Below are 19,270 nucleotides of genomic sequence, written 5' to 3'. Positions count from 1 at the left end.
TTTCAGAAATTAAGAAAAGCGAAAACTGCAGTTTTGGGAAGCGTCTTCGTTGTTCTTAACGTGTCATTACCAGAAGGCATCCCTGATTTTAATTTCCAGCAAATCATAATTTGCCTTAATTGAGACATTATGCTAGATTTAGCAATCTTTGTCTAGCGATCATCTCCTAAAATACTCGGCATTCCTTCCGAAGGTGGTAATCATGCACCAGCTTTCTGCGATTAGGCTGCCAACTGGCAGAAATTTCTCAGTTCTGCTTGCGATCTCGGCTCCTTAACGAGCTAACGGAAGCGTCTGAGAGCCGTAATGAGGGAAGAAGAACAGAGGATCGGGGAGATTTGCCGTCCTCGGGGCCCGGCAACGGAGCCGGTGCGTTCAGAGGCTCGTTTTGGAGGCTTAGGCGTCCCTTCCTGAGTACGAGAATCTCTGAAATGGGCTCTGGTGACATGAGGAGCGACCCAACGATGGCGGGGCTACAAACATGCCGTCCAAAGGCTCGGCACTCGGCATGGAGATGTAATGAAACCCAGACCGCATTCGGCTGGCTGGGGGAGGGGGGAGGGAAGAGGAGAGGACAGCGATACGGTGGAAAACAAGGCAGCACTCCAAAGGCTGAGGCATGAGATAAACAAGAGGATAGCAAGCACGAGCTTTGTCAATAATCTTCCGTCGATTCAGCTGTTAGATGAATATTAATGTCTCTTCTGGTTGTCCTTCTAACTGCCTGTGCCGGATTTCCACTTCCCGCCAAAGTATTTCCTTGATCGAAGACGTTGGTTCAAATATTTGGGTGATAAAGGGGTTAACATGCGTGAGCTCTAAAAAAGAAAAGATGCTGTCTTTGCTTATAGTGGCGTATTACATTTTGGCTGAGGGAGGGCAGTAGTGGCGGGGTGGGGGAGGGGCAAAGGGCAGATGTCAGGACGGACGCGGCTGACTGCGGCTGACGGGATCGGCACTTTGGCCGCGCCGTCGCCCAAAGCGCTGACAGTGAGAGGCAGTGCGAACAGCCTGTCCAGCTGTCCGAACGTGTGGGCACGTGTCGCAGCTCCACGAGGTCGTCCCCTCCTGCCGCACATTGTCTCCGCCATGGCTCTCCCCCAGCCAGACTTATTGAATCAGGCCTGGTCAGGGAGGCGACCCCCGACGACCTCAGCGACATCGTCTGTCCGTTAAAAACACCGTGTGACTCTACATCTCAGATTCCGCATCCTGAGAGGAGAATCTGCATAGAGACGCCGTAACCTTGTTTGCCCATTTAATTAACAGGTTTCGGACTATTTCGTGCTCCGATTGCACAGACGGCGACCTTCCCTCCCCAGACTCTCACCATCTGCAGGAACATCTATGGCATGTATATGACTTATGCATATTAATGCGGCGTCAGTTCTGTCAGTTCTGTCCATCATGGGCAGTGACTGCAACCGGGAGCTTAATCACGGTTACTCAGAAATAACTTTCCCAAAGTGTTTTAATCACAGGTGGGGGGCATTAACCGGACATTAGAGAAGAGCAGAGAATAACAGCATCAGAGCTTGATACCACATCAGTAAAGCAAATAATATACAACACAAAAACATATGTAACACAAAAACAAATAAGTAACAAGGCAGCGCAGTGATCAGCATGGTTGCCTTTCATCCCTGGAAATCAGACTTTGAGTGTCCGCCCTGGCTCTGTGTGTGTGCAGTTTGCATGTTCTCCTTGTGTCTTCGTGGAGATTTTTTCTCTGAAAGGATGTCTAGATTTCCATAGATTTCCATTCTTAGCTGTGGTCTGTTCTAGAATAAGATATTTAGTCTGAATCATAACCACACCTTCTGTATCATCTTGGTTCCCCCCAGGGTTGGAATCTGAAATGACCAACTCGCTGGTGTGTAAACCTGCCCCTCTTGAAACCCCCCCCGGCGGTAAACTGGACCCAGACACACCCGCTCCTCTTGGTTTACAAGCTGACGATGCACCTAAATCGGGAGGGAAGAGTGGAAGTGATGTGTTACGGCAGGGAGGAGTAAATAAAGATGGTGTTTAGGGTTGGGGGGGTGACAAGATTGTCGGGGCAAAGGATTTCATACCGTCCGACTGAAAATGAGGGCCATGATGCACCATTCCCGTCTTTGCCTACACCCCCCCCCCTTCCCGATGGAGGAGAAACAGGGAAGGATTGTCGCACTGGGCCTTTGTGCTGCTGTACAATCGTGGCAGGGGGGTGGCGGCGATGGCTAGTGGGAGATGAGGTCCTGAATATGAATGTAGCCGCGCTCCCGCTAAGGCTGGCTTGACAAAACCCACCATCGCCTGGCAGAGCCCCTCCCCCGGAATGCCTGTAGCGGACCAGGAAGTGACTTGGGGAAAGGAGAGGCTGTAACATAGTAATCTCGCCGCCCCGCTTTGTTCCGAATAATCTGGGTCCGGCTCACGGGATTCGGTTATGTAAAGTAACGCAGTATGACCGTGAAAAAAAACATTTCTAAGCAGTGACCTGGATGTGTCCGGTGGAGCATGTGACATCAGCACTGCAGTTTATTTAAAAGTCCAGCTCCAGTTTCCTATGACAGTTTTACAAGGCCTAAGGGGGTGGGGGGGTTGTGCATGGGACTCAGCAGGAAGGCAGTTGCACTGCAGGGCTCGGGGACAGTTATACCTGGCTAAGGTTTTAGGCTGATGAAGATGGGAAGAGAAGTTTAGGACTGGGGGTAGCGCATGCCTGCCCTGCGCAGCCCTGGCAGACAGATCTGTTTGCAGTGAGATCTGTTTGCAGTGAACGAGAAGCAGTGAGACATCACTGCAGCCGCAGACGTTTTCGGAAAAGGAGGCTTCGTCTGCCAGGCAGACGATCTGCCGGCCGTGTCGTCGTTCCTGACGCTCCTTATTCGACACAGACGTGGTGCCAGAGAGCTATGGCGCGCACGGAAGGTGCGTGGGCGGTGCGTAGGAAGTGCGGAGGAGGTGCGGAGGAGGTGCGTAGAGGTCGCAGGCAGTACAGCAGGCAGGGGAAATTGACTGATCTATTGAAGTTTATATGTGATTCAACAGGTTAGGATTCTGTGTTCGTGAACAGAAGGTGACAGGTTCATATCCCATCATGGAGTGATTCTGTCATTGGCCCCCTGAACAAGGCTCGTCCCCAATTGCTCCAGGGATTGGCTGACCCTGCTCTCTCAAAATTGTGTGTTGCTTGGAAAAAAAGCATCTGCTCAATAAAATATTAGCTATTCAAACAAAAAACAAGGCAGTCTAGAGGTTGAACAGAGGATTACTGGCCCACCGACTGAATAAATATGAGCATTCGCACACTTTTTTCAGTTACAATTCGGTTAAAACCCACATACACTCTGGTTTGCAGCTGTCCGGAACTGACACCCATCTGTTTTATGGGCCACAGCTGTGCAAACATCTTCGGTACTCAACTGACTTTGGAGCCTCATCGCATTAGTCTCTCCTTCTGGAGTCCGGAGAATTATGAGATTGATGGCTATAGGACCAATGTAACCAAAGTATCCTCAGCTAACAGCCGAGTGTCTGGGATACATATTTTTATATATTATTTTCATTGGTATGTAGTGAAATGTAGTGCGTTTGAACCTTGACTCCCAAATCATTCTAACTTCCACCCATTGTATGGCACCACCAGATGGAGGTCTGGTGTTTGCAGATGCTTTTTCCAAAGTGACATACATTTAGACAAGGCTGGGTCTTCAACAGGTTAGGATTCTGTGTTCGTGAACAGAAGGTCACAGGTTCATATCCCTCGGTCAACAAAGAGTTACGGGCCTCTACAGTGAAATCACCCAGATGACCTGGGATTTGAACCAGTGATCTGACAATCTCAGGCATATGTATCATTCGTAACCCACTGCACCTACACATGGCGCCTGCTTTAACAGTACCGTCAGATTCAGAGCATTAGAAGCATTTTGGCAAGGTCAACCATAGATCAGTCGCTGTAAAGGGGGAGGGGGGCGGTTGAGCAAATAAAAAAAAAAAATGCTGGTGCATTGTGGGTAATATTATTGGGGTTAATTGCGTGTATAAAACAGATAATGACCGAGCGCATGGATGAGCCGGAGTCATTGTTATTGAGAGACGTCGCTCGGCTGGAGTCCGTTCCAGCTGTTGAGTCTGTCTGGTGCAGGACGCCGCGTGAATTAGGGACTGGATGCACGAAACGCTTAATCATTAGCGGCGCGTGTTTCCGGCGCTGTAGGTTCATGACAAAAGGGTGATGTCGGCCAGCTGTGCAAGTCCTTCACAAACGGGGCCCGGCGTGTCCCTCCCACTGCAGCAGCAGTATGAAAGGCTCCATTTTGAGTTTCGTTATTCCGACGTATATTTTATAAGTCTGTTACGCCTCGGAGAAAAGTCGGGACCTGACGAGTACCGTTTTAAATATTGTATTATGCGCTCAGCAAATACATGAAAACACACACGCTAAAAGGCTGTAAAAAATTTATTTGAGCAGCAAACTTAATGCAGAGAATTTTAAGAATTGTTATGGAAACCACCAGCCCACAGCCCAGTAAATAATAAGGTAAAGGATATCTGTTACTGTGCTGAAGCCGTCTAACCTACAGCGCATACCTTTAAACATATTCATGGCACATCTATTGTAATATTGCACACGCAGAGCTATTAAACCCCAGCAATGTCTCCCCCACATGGGATTTCAGAGCACTAATTTGCTTGGGGAGAGTGTAAGTGGAGGATCAGAGACTATTTATACAACTCGATAGTCAGTCACGCTTGAGATGTTCCTCACTGATTCAGTGACGATTAGTGCGATACGTGGAAAAATATGCTAAAACCGCTCCTGCTCGTCCAAATCTGCGCTATAATATGTCACATAGCTACATAAATACTAGCCCCTTCATTTGATCGTTTTTATTATGCGTAAGATATCCTGAAATCGCTTATCTGGCTATGATATCCTGAAATTACTTATCTCCATTTGCCATACAAAATTTTCTGTGTCGGAATAATCCTAACATATGAATATTATAATACATATGACATCTTGACATATGAATTCCACTTCATCCTGATTTATAAATTGTCATTCAAATAAACTTTAAGATAATATATTTATAATATATTTATCTTGCTATTTGAACATTCCATCTTATTTCATTGTTCATTAATTCAACATTTCGTTTAATCTTTCCATCGTATGGATCTACATGTAATTGATCTCACACTAAATAATCGAAATAACTAACGCAGTCTCTCATAGATATCATTTTTCCACAGTCTCTTACTCTTCATTGAGAAGAAAGGGGGGGGGGGGGCACTTTGTTTTGGCTGAGCTGCTGCTCGGCTCCAAAGATCAGCGGAGCAAACTTCTGAGGAGCAGCAAAGTCCAGAAGTACCGATCACTCTGCCTCATCATCGACCCGCCCTGACATACACAGAACGCGTACTGTAGGAGAACATTAAACTTCAGCAAAGCTTTGCAAAAATTCAAAATTACACTTTTGGCCCTTTACACAGAGAAAAAAAAACCTGAGAATTCAAAAATCTGTGCGCTTTTTAAAAATGTTTTTCTAATTTCTCACATGATAGTTTTCGCTTAACATAAAGGTCACCCAGCTTAACATAAGTGTTGAATTTTCACATTGATCACTTGAGGGGTAAAATGTGTTTTTTACGATTCCACTAAGGATTTTATTTTGGGTATTATGAAGAAGTATGAGTGGAATTGTACCCTGTACACTAAATGATCAAGGCAGAAAAACATATTTCCTTCATCTTTAGCTAAATCGCCCATTACCAGCCACCGGTGAGAGTTGTGCGCTGTAACGATGCAGATACTGTAAGGTGTTGCGAAGGGCACTTACTCTGTGCTTGTTTGGCTGCTGCGATGGGGAATTTCAGATCCCACACATCTCCCTCACTGAGTCCAGACTTTGGTGTCGGCTGAATGTAACCATCTTAACTGTAAAACATCTATGAATCAAAGGCTAATTCGGACGCAGAAAGCAATCAGGACTCCCTCGTGCATGCTATTCCTTTCAGGTTCTCTGAGGAACATGATTTAAGGGGGACTGTTTTAGGGTTCACCTGAGATTGCCTGACAGGGTTTATGCTTTAGCTGCTTTGCTGATTTGTGTAGGAAGGGGACATTAGCTCATTTCTCTGCTAGCCTGCACTCAGCTATGACGTAGTAAATGGCTAACGCAAAAGTTAAATCATCACACTGCCTGTTAGAACTCAGATAATCTCCAGCCATGAAATTTTTTTTTTCACCTTGGAAAAAAACTTCTGGACCCAGTTCTAACCATTATATAACTGTCAGACACGCTGGTGTTACTTAATATGTGAACTTAAGAAGAACACCAAAGAAGCGTATCTTGATGCTACACTGAATTTTGCAGCAAGTCTGGGCGATTCCACTCATTGAGAATATCAGTGCACAGCATTGCTAGGATCTTAAGACATCCGGGGCTTAGCCCCATGACCTCATCTGTCCGAAGGTCACCATATTGAATTTATGATCATAGTAGCACTACGCAGGTTTTGGGAAACTCAGCCCTGGATTGTCGTCTTATATGTAACTCAAATTGAGAGTAAGCCTGTTGAAACATCAGAGCTAAACAAATCATTCAGGGCTCGTTTGGATTCACTCAGGGCTTCGGCCCCCGATACCCCCGGTTGGTGTGGAGTCTATCAGGGCATCCCAGTTTCACTTATGTTTGATATTCTGTGGCCTAAGCAGTTAGCATTGGATAATTAGCTAGCTTGCCTTGTTTGTAGTTGTAAATCACACAATTAGCAACCCAAAAACCTATGGGACTGAAATGTCCTACCCCTGACTTTCATGGATATTTCATGGAAGCCCCCCCCCCCCGATTCATTAACCCAGCACTCAAGTGTGACTCTAGACTTTTCTTTTAGGGGGTAGCAGAACCCAACCAGTCATTCATCTTGATAAATAAATTGTTAAAAAGGGAATACATTTACCATAATTCATTTTTACACATCGATACAATTCAATCCACACAAGCCACATATTCAAATATAACTAAATTATATATTTCATTTTATTGAACATAAAATGTTCAAATAGCATTTTCATCCGACCAGTAGGGGGTGCAATTGCACCCCTGGAAAATTCGGCGTTGCCACCCCCCTTCTGATAACTTATGGGCTTCTGACAGTATTAATACTGTGGGAAACATTGGGAAACGCCGACAGTGAGCAGCTCAGAGGAAACGACTAGTTGATTCATTCCTGCGTCGCCAGAGATCGATGCTAATCTGCTGATACCCTGCGGGTCACCTGGACCCTCCATTTGTCACTGTAGATGGGGGCACTGCGGACCTGGGGACCACAGCTGCCAGTAGCCGCCTCCCAGTGACCCACCACAGCTCCAACCCCTCACCTCTATCACCTACAGAATCCTAAAATCATTTAATAGCGACTACGTCCAAGTAGTGCATAAAGAAATCTAATATTATAATACATTTACGTAGCTAAAATTTGTGCCTTCAGCGGTCTGTGTTCCAAAGTGTGCAGGAAATGTATGCTTTCTAAAAAAACATAAAAGGAAAATATATTCTAGGGCAAAATACCACTACTGTATTATTGCAGTTGTGTTTTTCGTTGAAAACAAAAATATACGTAGGTCACATTGAATCATTATTTGCACTGCTGATAAATGCAGAATAGTCAGAGCCTATCAAGGCATCTCCAAAGGGTCTTAGAAGACTGCAGAGGGTTAATCACAACTAGCCGTGGATGGAAATGACAGCTTGAACTATAAATGTGCTACCACACCACCTGCAGTCCAGACTAGGCAACCCACATGAAGCTAAGTAGGCTTGGGCCTGAGCAGTACTTGGATGAGAGACCATCCGGGAAACTGGGTTTCTGCAGGAATAGGTGTTGGTGTGGGCAGCAGGTTAGCCCACCTTGCTGTCTGTCTGAATCCCAGTGCAGTGATGGGGACACTGTGCTGTAGAAATGGTGCTGTCCTTCTGGATGACGTGTAAACCCGAGGTCCTGACTCTCTAAGACCCCTGTGCGTCTTTGGAAGGCGTAAGGCTGGTACCCTGACATTCTGGCTAAAACCACCCACTGTGGCCATTTCAAATCTGGCCTCCTAATCATCCCCTGTATCTCATTGGTGAGTTCTCTCCTGCCCTTTCTCCACCTTAGCTACTGTGTGGTGAGTGTACTGGTGCAGAATGGCTGCCGCTGCATCATCCAGGTGGGGGCTGCACAGTGGTGGGGGCTGCACAGTGGTGGGGGTTGAAGTGGCTCCCCATTGGTTCTGTGAAGGACTTTGGGTATCTTGAAAAGTGCTATATAAATGCAACATACATTCATTCAGTTAGGAAAACTAGCTGGGTATGTCCAGTCCTTAGTGGCCGCAGGTATGTTTGTTTAATGTTGCATTTTGGCGAATGGAAAGAAATAACCGAACTGAATTGGGCGTAAATCAGTTAGTAAAGAATCGCTTTTCTATGGGCAAATCTACGCCCAGTAAAGTCAGAGGCCCGGGAGGACCGAAGTGTCTGACCCCTGCTTTATGAGGTCATTAAAGTTCCATTTTAAACGAGATATACGCTGGGAAATGGGGCCTGTGCAGAAGAGATGGGAGGCTGTGGTACTCAATTCTTAGCCAGCCAACCGATGGCAGCTTCAGTCCCATGACCTCACCGCGCCTCAATCCCAATAAGAAGAGATTGAAGAATCCACCCCCCCCCCACTCCTGGGAGATCCGTCTTCTAACAATGCTGCTCGGATGAAATGAAAACCTTATGAGAAAGGCAACAGAGATTTAAAGGCGAGAGAAAAGTACAGCAACACAATAAGATGGGCTGGACAAAAGCTTGTGCGAGCCACTCTGTGAAGTGAAATAAAATATTATCTGTTTTGAAAATTCATATCTTAAAAATGCTTTTAAATGCTGAATTCCCGGTGACCGCTTTCCACCAAAGTCATTTTTCACTCACGTTTTCAGTCATGTTTGCAACCACGTTTGAAAGATTTAATCATTCCAGTTTATCTGATAAAATTGTCGCACTGAACACATGCATGGTTATAAACTCACTCAAGCTGAATCCCCTACAATGCTGGATGGATGGATGGATGGATGGATGGATGGATGGATGAAGCAGAAAACAAAATGTAATCATTTTGGATTGGCAAAGTAATACCTGTAAAAATCAATACAATAAAGAATAATTCCATTCTGATTTAATGTGTTACTGAAGATACATGTATATTGTATGGTATATATATGTATCTACTTGATAAAACTAATTTTAAAATGCCGTATAGCTTATAAATACAATCTGTACTCTACAGAATATGTGGCCAAAATGTCTGGTTTGCTTTAATTGTTTGCGAGAAATATTTTGTCTCGACTAACCAAAGTAGAAAGTTGGATGCAAAAAACCCCCTATATTAAATAAATACTATTATCTCTGAAAAATGAATATAGATAAGCAATTTACAAAGCAGAGCATGCTTAATTGAAAAATCAATAGAAGAGACTTAATAAAAATGAATGTTTTCTTTGTACCTGAGCTATACAGTCAATACTGTAGGTTAACAGATTATGGGTGTTTCTGAAAGACTTTAGAACTGCACTGAAATGAGGATGAAGCTCTGAAAAGCTTTAGACGTTAATTCTTTGTAATGGGATCGCTGGAACAGTCCTATGGCTCCCTGATATAGATGCTCAGTCTTTGCTGAACATTGGATTTTTTGTATGTTCTGTCGACACTTTGAAATCAAAAAGTTAGACAGAAATGCACGCCTAACAGCTCAGTTCTGCTCCGTGTCCCTGACTCTCTCCATTTTCACCTGCCTTCTGCTGTATTAGAGAACTTGCTCATCCGTAATAACGTGGCTGCCAGTTTTGTGGCGGAAAGAGCGACACTGCAATTCTGTGTAACGCAAAATCAAATGTGGCCAGAGACAGTTATTCCTGTAAAATACAGCAAACTGCAAATACAATTTACCTTAGATTAATAATAACTACAAGCAGGCTCGCAATCATGTCAGTGTGTTGCGGATTATGGTATTAAGACTTTGCAATCAAACTTGTTTTCCGTAAGTTCCCAGCCTTGGGGGGGGGGTGGGGGGGGGGTTCACATCGGCACGACGTGATTAGACCTTTTTAAGGTGTTAGTTTAATACATTATTTTGAGGAGAAACTCTCAGGCCACACATTTAAATGATGACTCTCTTACCCTAAGCATGACTTTTCATTTCAGCTGCGCGTCCGAAGTCCTTTTCCAAAACACTAATTTCTAAGATTACAGATTGACTGCAATGAAAAAAATCGGGGAAAAAAATGGTCTGAAGAAAACGGTTTGAAGTTATTCAAATAACAGACTATTGAAGGGAAGAAGTAGTTCCTTCCAATCGACTCAGGCACTGAGGGTAATTTAACATCTGACCCCATTTCCCCCAGCGAAGAAGATAAAGGGGGACACGATGGCTCCATTGGCCGCCCGAAAATGAATTGTCAGGGTGTTATGTATTTTACTGCCGGCGTTTCAGTGGCTGCTTCTGTTCATAAAGCAGTCTCAAAGCCCCCCACCCACTCTCCAAGTTCCCAACAGCATCTCCCTCAGCCAGAGGCATATACAGGGCTGAGACTACAAAGGCACTGGCCCCTGCTGGAAGCTGATTGGCCCCTGGAGCACCCTCAGCTGGAAGCTGATTGGCCCCCGGAGTGACCTCTCCCCTGTCACTCGTCAAATCAAAGTGCATCATTAGCTGATAAATATGATAAAGATGGCCCCTCTGTGTCACTTATGACCCTTCACATGCCCCCACCTTAAAAAGAAATCCTAGAACTGCCGCTGACCTCAGGTATTAAGATCGTGGATATCCCCCTTTTGTGTCCACAGGAAGCCAATCAAGGACTAGCTGACTACCGGCTGCCTCTGCCCACTCCCTGATAGACCGCCTCCCCACCCCCTCCTCCCTGTTCACCACGCTGATAGGTATCCAGGGCCAGAGATGTGAGGAGGACGGGAGGGGCTGGCAGACGATAACCCCGCCACACCCAACAGGAAATACGTCGCTTGTGAGTATTTTTTTGGGGGAGGGGGCTGAGCTTACGAGATGTGGTGAGGATGAGAATGGCAGCACTGACCCGTACCCCTACCTCCATGAGCTGTGCAGGGGCACCGAGCTTTTTGTGCACTTTACCTAGTCTAGACATAAGCCATCTGCTCGTGTTTCCTAAGGGTTCCTAACTTTGCCGTTCATACAGGGCAACGACCACTTCCTATTCTGTAGAGTGGTGGTAACCGTGGAGGAGGCAGAAGCATGACGGAGGGCTGAGGGGGATGCATCTCTTTTTTGTATATGTGGGGCTGTCTCTGGAGAAGGCTGTCTCTGGAGAGACAGATGGACGATGGCGGGGAATATCTCAGGAGAAGGACAGGAGCGAGCCTGGAGAGAGCTGGGAGAATAGCGGGAGTATCTTGGGAGCAGGACAGGAGCAAGCCTGGAGAGGGTTGGGAGAATAGCGGGAGTATCTTGGGAGAAGGACAGGAGCGAGCCTGGAGAGGGCTGGGAGAATAGCGGGAGTATCTCTGGAGAAGGACAGGAGCGAGCCTGGAGAGGGCTGGGAGAATAGCGGGAGTATCTCTTGAGAAGGACAGGAGCGAGCCTGGAGAGGGTTGGGAGAATAGCGGGAGTATCTCGGGAGAAGGACAGGAGCGAGCCTGGAGAGGGCTGGGAGAATAGCGGGAGTATCTCGGGAGAAGGACAGGAGCGAGCCTGGAGAGGGCTGGGAGAATAGCAGGAGTATCTCGGGAGAAGGACAGGAGCGAGCCTGGAGAGGGCTGGGAGAATAGCGGGAGTATCTCGGGAGAAGGACAGGAGCGAGCCTGGAGAGGGCTGGGAGAATAGCGGGAGTATCTCGGGAGAAGGACAGGAGCGAGGCTGGAGAGGGCTGGGAGAATAGCGGGAGTATCTCGGGAGAAGGACAGGAGCGAGCCTGGAGAGGGCTGGGAGAATAGCGGGAGTATCTCGGGAGAAGGACAGGAGCGAGCCTGGAGAGGGCTGGGAGAATAGCGGGAGTATCTCGGGAGAAGGACAGGAGCGAGCCTGGAGAGGGCTGGGAGAATAGCGGGAGTATCTCGGGAGAAGGACAGGAGCGAGCCTGGAGAGGGCTGGGAGAATAGCGGGAGTATCTCGGGAGAAGGACAGGAGCGAGCCTGGAGAGGGCTGGGAGAATAGCGGGAGTATCTCGGGAGAAGGACAGGAGCGAGGCTGGGAGGAGGCCCAGAGCGAACTGGGATATAACGGGGAGGGGGCCCTCACACACAGCTGCACGGTCACACGCTTGAATTTCAGCACATCGGGAGACCGGAGCCATGATGAATGGGAAGGAAAACGCAGCCTTTGGGGGGCTGTTCCCCCCCTGCCATCCTAAAAGTCACAGAAAGAAATAAGAAAGCCCCATGAGCCCCCCCGTCAGAACCATGGACCAGTCTATTAATTACCATCCCTTCACCTCCTGGGCTTCTAAAGCCCAATAGCTGCCAGCCTCACCCCACAACCCCCCTCTAGGAGAGCTGCTGGGGTTTGGGGGGGGGGAATGCGTAGATAAATATGTAAAACCTCACTAATTACCATCTTTGGCAGGACTGGGCTCTGGGGGGAAGGGGTCACATTTTCATCAGCCGCATGTTCACACAACGAGTCAGTCTAGCTGGGATCTCCTGCTTGGGGGGAGGGGCTTAGTGCAATATATGGATTATGATTCTGCGGGTGTGAAGTAAATGAAGGGCTCAGAACACAAATGTTTGGCCAGTTGTTATTTTTCGTATGTGTACAGGAAAGGATAAAATAATAATGTTTTTGTATTTTCACTGAGAAAACTAAACCGGCATGTTATATCATGTTATATGGCCTATGTGTAATGTTATAGCATGTTATATAGCCTATGTGTAGTGTTATAGCAACAGCTTGTCCAAACAGCCACGGGGGTGTCTGTCACACTCCGTCCAGCGTGGCCCCCTCTGTATTTCCCTTTGTTGTGTCACTGTAGCTCTGGGGTCCACACTTCGGAACCCTCGAGAAGAGCAGGGTATGGATACAAACAAACAACAAGCAAATTTATTTTTGTATAGCGCATTTTCACGACATTACATCGTCTCAAAGCGCTTTACAGCATCCTCACCCAAAGCCCCCAGTGAGTAAGCCAAAGGCGACAGTGGCAAGGAAAAACTCCCTAGAAGGAAGAAACCTTGGGAGGGACCAGACTCAATGGGGGAGCCCATCCTCCAGGGGCCGGCAGGGAGAGTCAAATAGGAGAGATGGTTAAGTGCCGAGTCACACTGTCCAAATCACAAGATTTAGAAGATGACAGATGCAGGGACGTCATTGGTAGTGGCGATGTCACATGTAGCAGGGTGTGCTGGATATCTTGGTAGATTGAGGTCTCCAGGCAGCACCCCCCAGGAGGAGTATGGGAAATAAAATGTACAATTAGTTAAAGTAGAGGAGGCTATAGGCAGCGCTAACAGCTAGATGAGTGCAATATGAAGTACAATGTGCAAGCTCCGGCAGATATGGCTATGGCAGCATCAGTAGGAGGGAGAGGCAAGTGGGAATGCAGGCATGGGGAGTCCCTGAAGTGTCAGCACTCCAGTTCCACAAGGGGGTGTGAAGCTAGAGTGACAGCACTGACAGTCCAGTTTATCCAAAGCCAATGGCACCGATCCCCACCCAGCTCTACACCTCACACTACAGGTCTGACTGGGAGTGAGCAGTTAGCTAGAGCTAGAACTAGTTTCCCTATAAGCTAAACTAAACAGGTGTGTTTTTAGTCTAGACTTGAATATTGAGAGTGAACCTGAAACCCGCACATCCGGTGGAAGACCATTCCACAGCTAAGGAGCTCTATAGGAGAAAGCTCTGCAGCCTGCCGTAGCTCTTTCTACCCTAGGCACTAACAGATATCCCATGGCTTGAGAGCGAAGCAAGCATGGAGGGTTGTATGTGGTCAGCAGGTCACTAAGGTATTCTGGTGCGTGTGCGTATATACACACATGGTGGTGTTTGTCTCCGATGTCTTTCTGCTGCATTTGGTCTGAACAGGTCCTCTCTGCCAGGCTCCTGGGCCTCTTTTTAGTCGAGGCTATTCACTAACGACTTTGACGAAACCATCGTAATTAGAAAAGCCATTTGCTGGAGAGCAATAGCAGAACGCTATAGTGCGATAGCCCTCCGATCTGTGGAGTGACTGTTTGCTCGATGTAATTTCTTTGTTTACTGGGAGGCGCCCAGCGTGGAGAGTGGAAATGGGTCATTTCCAGCAGCACTGATGCGGCATCTGGTCCCAGCAGCTGTTGTTTTTCCTGCGCTGTGCCCACGGACTCCTTTTCGCACCTGTTCCGGGGGCTCTGTGATTGGAAGCCGGGACGAGGTTCGGGGTTTCAGTCCCCACATGGTCACGCTGCAGATATCAGCCATGCGCCGTGCTGTTAGTCTCAGAGACCCTTCCTTTGGTGTGTTCCTGCGTCTATCTGCTTCATGTCCAACAGCCTTTCCAAGCATCATCCCTGTGTCTGCATGTGGGCGTATATACACACATATATACATATATAATCCGAGCATCATCCCTGTGTGTGTGTGCTTATATACACACATATATACATATATAATCCGAGCATCATCCCTGTGTGTGCTTATATACACACATATATACATATAAAATCCAAGCATCATCCCTGTGTGTGCTTATATACACACATATATACATATATAATCCGAGCATCATCCCTGTGTGTGTGCTTATATACACACAAATATACATATATAATCCGAGCATCATCCCTGTGTGTGTGCTTATATACACACAAATATACATATATAATCCGAGCATCATCCCTGTGTGTATGTGCTTATATACACACATATATACATATATAATCCGAGCATCATCCCTGTGTGTGTGTGCTTATATACACACATATATACATATATAATCCGAGCATCATCCCTGTGTGTGTGCTTATATACACACAAATATACATATATAATCCGAGCATCATCCCTGTGTGTATGTGCTTATATACACACATATATACATATATAATCCGAGCATCATCCCTGTGTGTGTGTGCTTATATACACACATATATACATATATAATCCGAGCATCATCCCTGTGTGTGTGCTTATATACACACAAATATACATATATAATCCGAGCATCATCCCTGTGTGTATGTGCTTATATACACACATATATACATATATAAAATCATAGTCAATTCAACCGTTAGACTTATGTCACGTTCAGACAGTTTTTTTTGTAAAAGTTATTTCTCAGCCAGTAATAAATCAAGTCAAATTGACTTCATTGTCAATTATTAATGGATACCATCCATTTACACGAAATAATGTTCCCACAGGTCAGCAGTGTAACGTACAATGGGGGGTGGACACAAGGCTTTATATTCATTGTGGAATGTCTATGTATTATAATAATAATTCACTGAAAATATGTGGGTCTATTCTAGTAGTAAATGTATGACAGACGAAGACTCTATGTTGCATTTCAGCCCCAATTAGTCGCTACAGTGACTGCAGTTTCTTCTCGATTGGCATCGTGTTTCATCCATGTTTGTGCAGGTAATATTACATCAGTATTAGGGTACTATGATCATCATGGGGAGGGCCTTTAAATGCACTACAAAGCCCCCCCCCCAAATTTTTTTTTTTAGCAAATTACACTGATTTTATGCTAATGAGAATGATCTTATTATTATGGAAATACCTGGTGTGCATGCCCCCCCCCCAGCCTTTTATCTCCCTCTCCCCCCTTGCCATGTTGACAATCGGCTTTCTTGGGATTTGCTGTAAATTTGTCGCTCATACGACATGCGCCTCGATTTGCTGTGCGTTCCCTTTGTTTGGTTGCAGCCTGAAAAGGAGTATTTGGTGGAAGGTCAAATTAATACAGTGTTAAGAGCATCGGCAAGGCCTTCTGGAACTTTCTGCAATTCATGGCTCACTGAGGAAGTAACGCGGCTCGGCAAACCTTGTAGGCAGAGCCTTAATGATTCCAGCAGCGGATCAGAGCTCATCGAAAGCGCAGAGGTGCCCGCGTCAGACACACCAACCCCCGCATATCCACACCCCCGCAGGGACGACCTCCAACAGATGCATAATTTTCGGCAGCCACACAACCCGGCAACTACACACCCCTGCAGCCAAACTGCGGCGACACCCCTGCTGCACAAATCAAATCACGACGCTCCATTTTCCTGCAAAGCACACACAAGCCCCTTCCGCTGCTTAATGAGCCTGAGGAAGCTGCCTTTTCTTTACTGCTTTCCCCTAACTTGACGTCGGCTATGAAATAATTCCAGGCTGTCTGTCCGGTAACCTTTTTCATGGGAGCGTTGTCAGGGGTGTATCCAGAAGGGGGCGGGACAAACAGAACATACTGAAAGTTGATTGGCCTTCAGCGTGCCCCTTCTCCTGTCACTCAACAATTCGAAATATATTACTGGCTAATGATCAGACTGCTCGCCCCCCTTGTATGAATTATGGCCACTCTAGATCCACCACTTTAAAAAAATCCTAGACTCACAGTATTGTTTCCTTTGCTTTTATCACTTTCAGTTTTCTTTGGGCCGTAGGCCCAGCATAAATAATGCCGTGTTTTCGTCATACTCCAACATGCAGGAATGGCTCCTACACGCCACCGCTCAGAATCCAGATGTTGAGCATCTAAATAAACCAGAGATGCTCAGGGCCAATGGCACGTCTGGGAAAATGCGACCGCAACTCAGATACCGTCCCGGTAGGTTTTTACCCCGTAAAGATAGGAATCTACTAGAGCCACTTTTAAGGGCTGGGGTGTCTTTCAGGCCGACAGACAGGGGAATGCTCACTTCGTTAAGGTGAGGAGGCACAAGCAAAACATGACCGACCGCCTGCCGTTATTATACTGACTGGGGACAGCGGGATTTACGGGTACGAGCACCAAAACTTAGAACCTCCGCAGTAAATAAGTAATTACCCCGAACAGCAACTGACTTCTGTTACGCCATCATCATTATAATTGAACAGATGGCGACACTGACTAGTTTTCTGGCTGTATACACAAATTCAAATAAATCATTCTGAATTATTACAAAATGGGAGATAAGCCAAAAAACCAGTAATCAGCTTCCAGATTGCTAATAGGAATAAAAATATCCTTTAAACCTATGTGCAATCTTTAAACTCCAGCCACACTCCCCGGCCAAGGGATCCAATTTTACACTATTTTTTTTCACCCATCCACGCAGGGGGTGTCAGCTTTCTTAGCTGCTAACCCCCCACTGCCCTGGGCCCTGAGCCAATTACTCTGGGCTGGTATACAGGTAACACCCCTTAATTAGAGTCACAACCCCATATTTCACTGCAAAATTTAGGGCCCTTTCTTATTTGTCTTATTCAAAACTTTTATGGTCACAAATGGTGGCATGATTATGGGATGTAAATTACTGGCGGATGCAGGAATGAGCTGTGTGTGACCGGCTGCCTGGGAGGGAGATCCCTCTCCTACCCCTCCCAGCGTCACGGAAAGCGTGGAGGGGGCCTCGAAGAAAAGGTCAGGGGTCTCGCATTATTTACAAAGCCACACCGCATGATTGAATTTGCCACCGAGGGCTCCTGATTGGGGTCGTCGTCGTTGTGCCCGCAGCCCCTCTAACTTCGTTAAAGGGAAATGCTCCGTTTGCCTCCGGGGCAATTACATCCGGACAACTTAATTGGAGGCATTTCCACATGTAGTGCCGTGTCCCCAAAGGTACTTATTAGCGCTCCGGTTCGACCCACCGCAACCCCCCCCGCACCGGAGCGTTTAATGGTTTGGTCCGGGTCCAGGGCTCTCCACCTGGCTCACATGGATTGGATCTGTGGGGGATTACTCTTGCTGGGGAAGCCCACCTCCCACAGTCTGCATCTGTCGCCTGGACACCCTTCATCCCACGAGCGAAATGGACATTCAGAAACAAAGAGGTTTTCAATGAAGTGACACTATTTCAGCCGGTACAAAGACAATCGGGTTCGCAGGCATAAGCTAGTCGGCTTTTCGTTTCTGGCCTGAGCGTCATTATGGCCCAGGAATCCGAGGTGAATTTGGGTGAAAATATCACTGCTGGGATAGTTAAACCAGAACAGCCTAAAAAAAGATCAATAGACAAGAGTCAACCAATGTATTTTCATAGGTGCAGCACACAGTGAAATTCTTATTTAATTTTTATTATTTAAACTGCCGGGTTAGGTAATGCTGTGCCCTAAACAGCGTGTGTGTGAGGTTTTCAACTGCTATTAATAGCCTGCAGAGCGGTGGGTGATCAAATTATCACTGATGAGACATATCAGCAGTGTGCAGAGTCACCTAACCAGTGTTGATAAATCAGTGATTATGGAGTCGCTCTTATGTCAACATGCTTTGGTCCCCATTACTCAGTCTGGATTTGACCCTGGTTATTGGACACTGAGCAGCATGTGACATTAAAGGGCACTTAGAGAGTATTGGAAGGGACAGTCAGGGGTGGGACACTTTGGAAAAGCTTTATTCCGAGAAAACTGGGTTAAAAATGGTCACCGCGGAGAATGCGGCACCCTGGTCTGCAGCAGTGCTTTTAATTAACAGTCGCATGAATCACCTACTTCGTTTGGCAGCAAATTAGATGCAAACACCCCGGTGCAGATGGCTCTGGGATTTCGGACGAGCGGCGCGAGCGTACCACCGCCGTGGCTCGCGATGCCGTGAGTTTTGAACATATTTGAAAAAATAAACAATAACGATGATGGACGGCACCTGTCAGAGGGAGTTCACATGTACATTCTTTCTCTGTAAAGGAAAACGGGACTTTGTTCTCTGACATGCACTGCACGACAAACCCACAATCGAATCTGCAACAGCACGTCGCTCGGGGAAACGAAAAATGCCATCCGCAAACACACACCTCATTTCCAGATATTAATTCTTCCCTTCCTACAGGATCCTTTTTTACAGGTAATACTTCTCATATGCCTCAAAAATTTGATTAATCAAAAAACCATATTATCGAGTCTCCGCCTGGGTCACATGTGTGCAGAGTTTGCATGTTCTCCCCATGTCGTCATGGGGTTTCCTCCAGGTACTCCGGTTTCCCCCCCACAGTCCAAAAACTGAGGCTAATTAGAGTTGCTAAATTGCCCATAGGTGTGCATGTGTGAGCGAATGGTGTGTGAGTGTGCCCTGCGATGGGCTGGCCCCCCATCCTGGGTTGTTCCCTGCCTTGCG

General features: G+C 46.7%; 1 protein-coding gene across 3 annotated transcripts in view; it reads left to right on the top strand.

The window, feature by feature from the left end:
- The window catches only part of LOC125711437 (galactosylgalactosylxylosylprotein 3-beta-glucuronosyltransferase 1), a 67,970-nt gene that overhangs the window by 22,778 nt on the left and 25,922 nt on the right, over positions 1–19,270 (top strand). For all 3 annotated transcript variants that reach the window (XR_007383019.1, XM_048980325.1, XM_048980324.1), the window contains exon 2: positions 10,866–11,044. The gene's annotated coding sequence lies outside the window, so the exon portion shown is untranslated. The remainder of the gene's footprint in view (positions 1–10,865; positions 11,045–19,270) is intronic.

This window comes from Brienomyrus brachyistius, chromosome 17, assembly GCF_023856365.1.
Source record: "Brienomyrus brachyistius isolate T26 chromosome 17, BBRACH_0.4, whole genome shotgun sequence".
Lineage (NCBI taxonomy): Eukaryota > Metazoa > Chordata > Actinopteri > Osteoglossiformes > Mormyridae > Brienomyrus > Brienomyrus brachyistius.
This window is presented reverse-complemented; position numbering and strand designations above follow the sequence as displayed.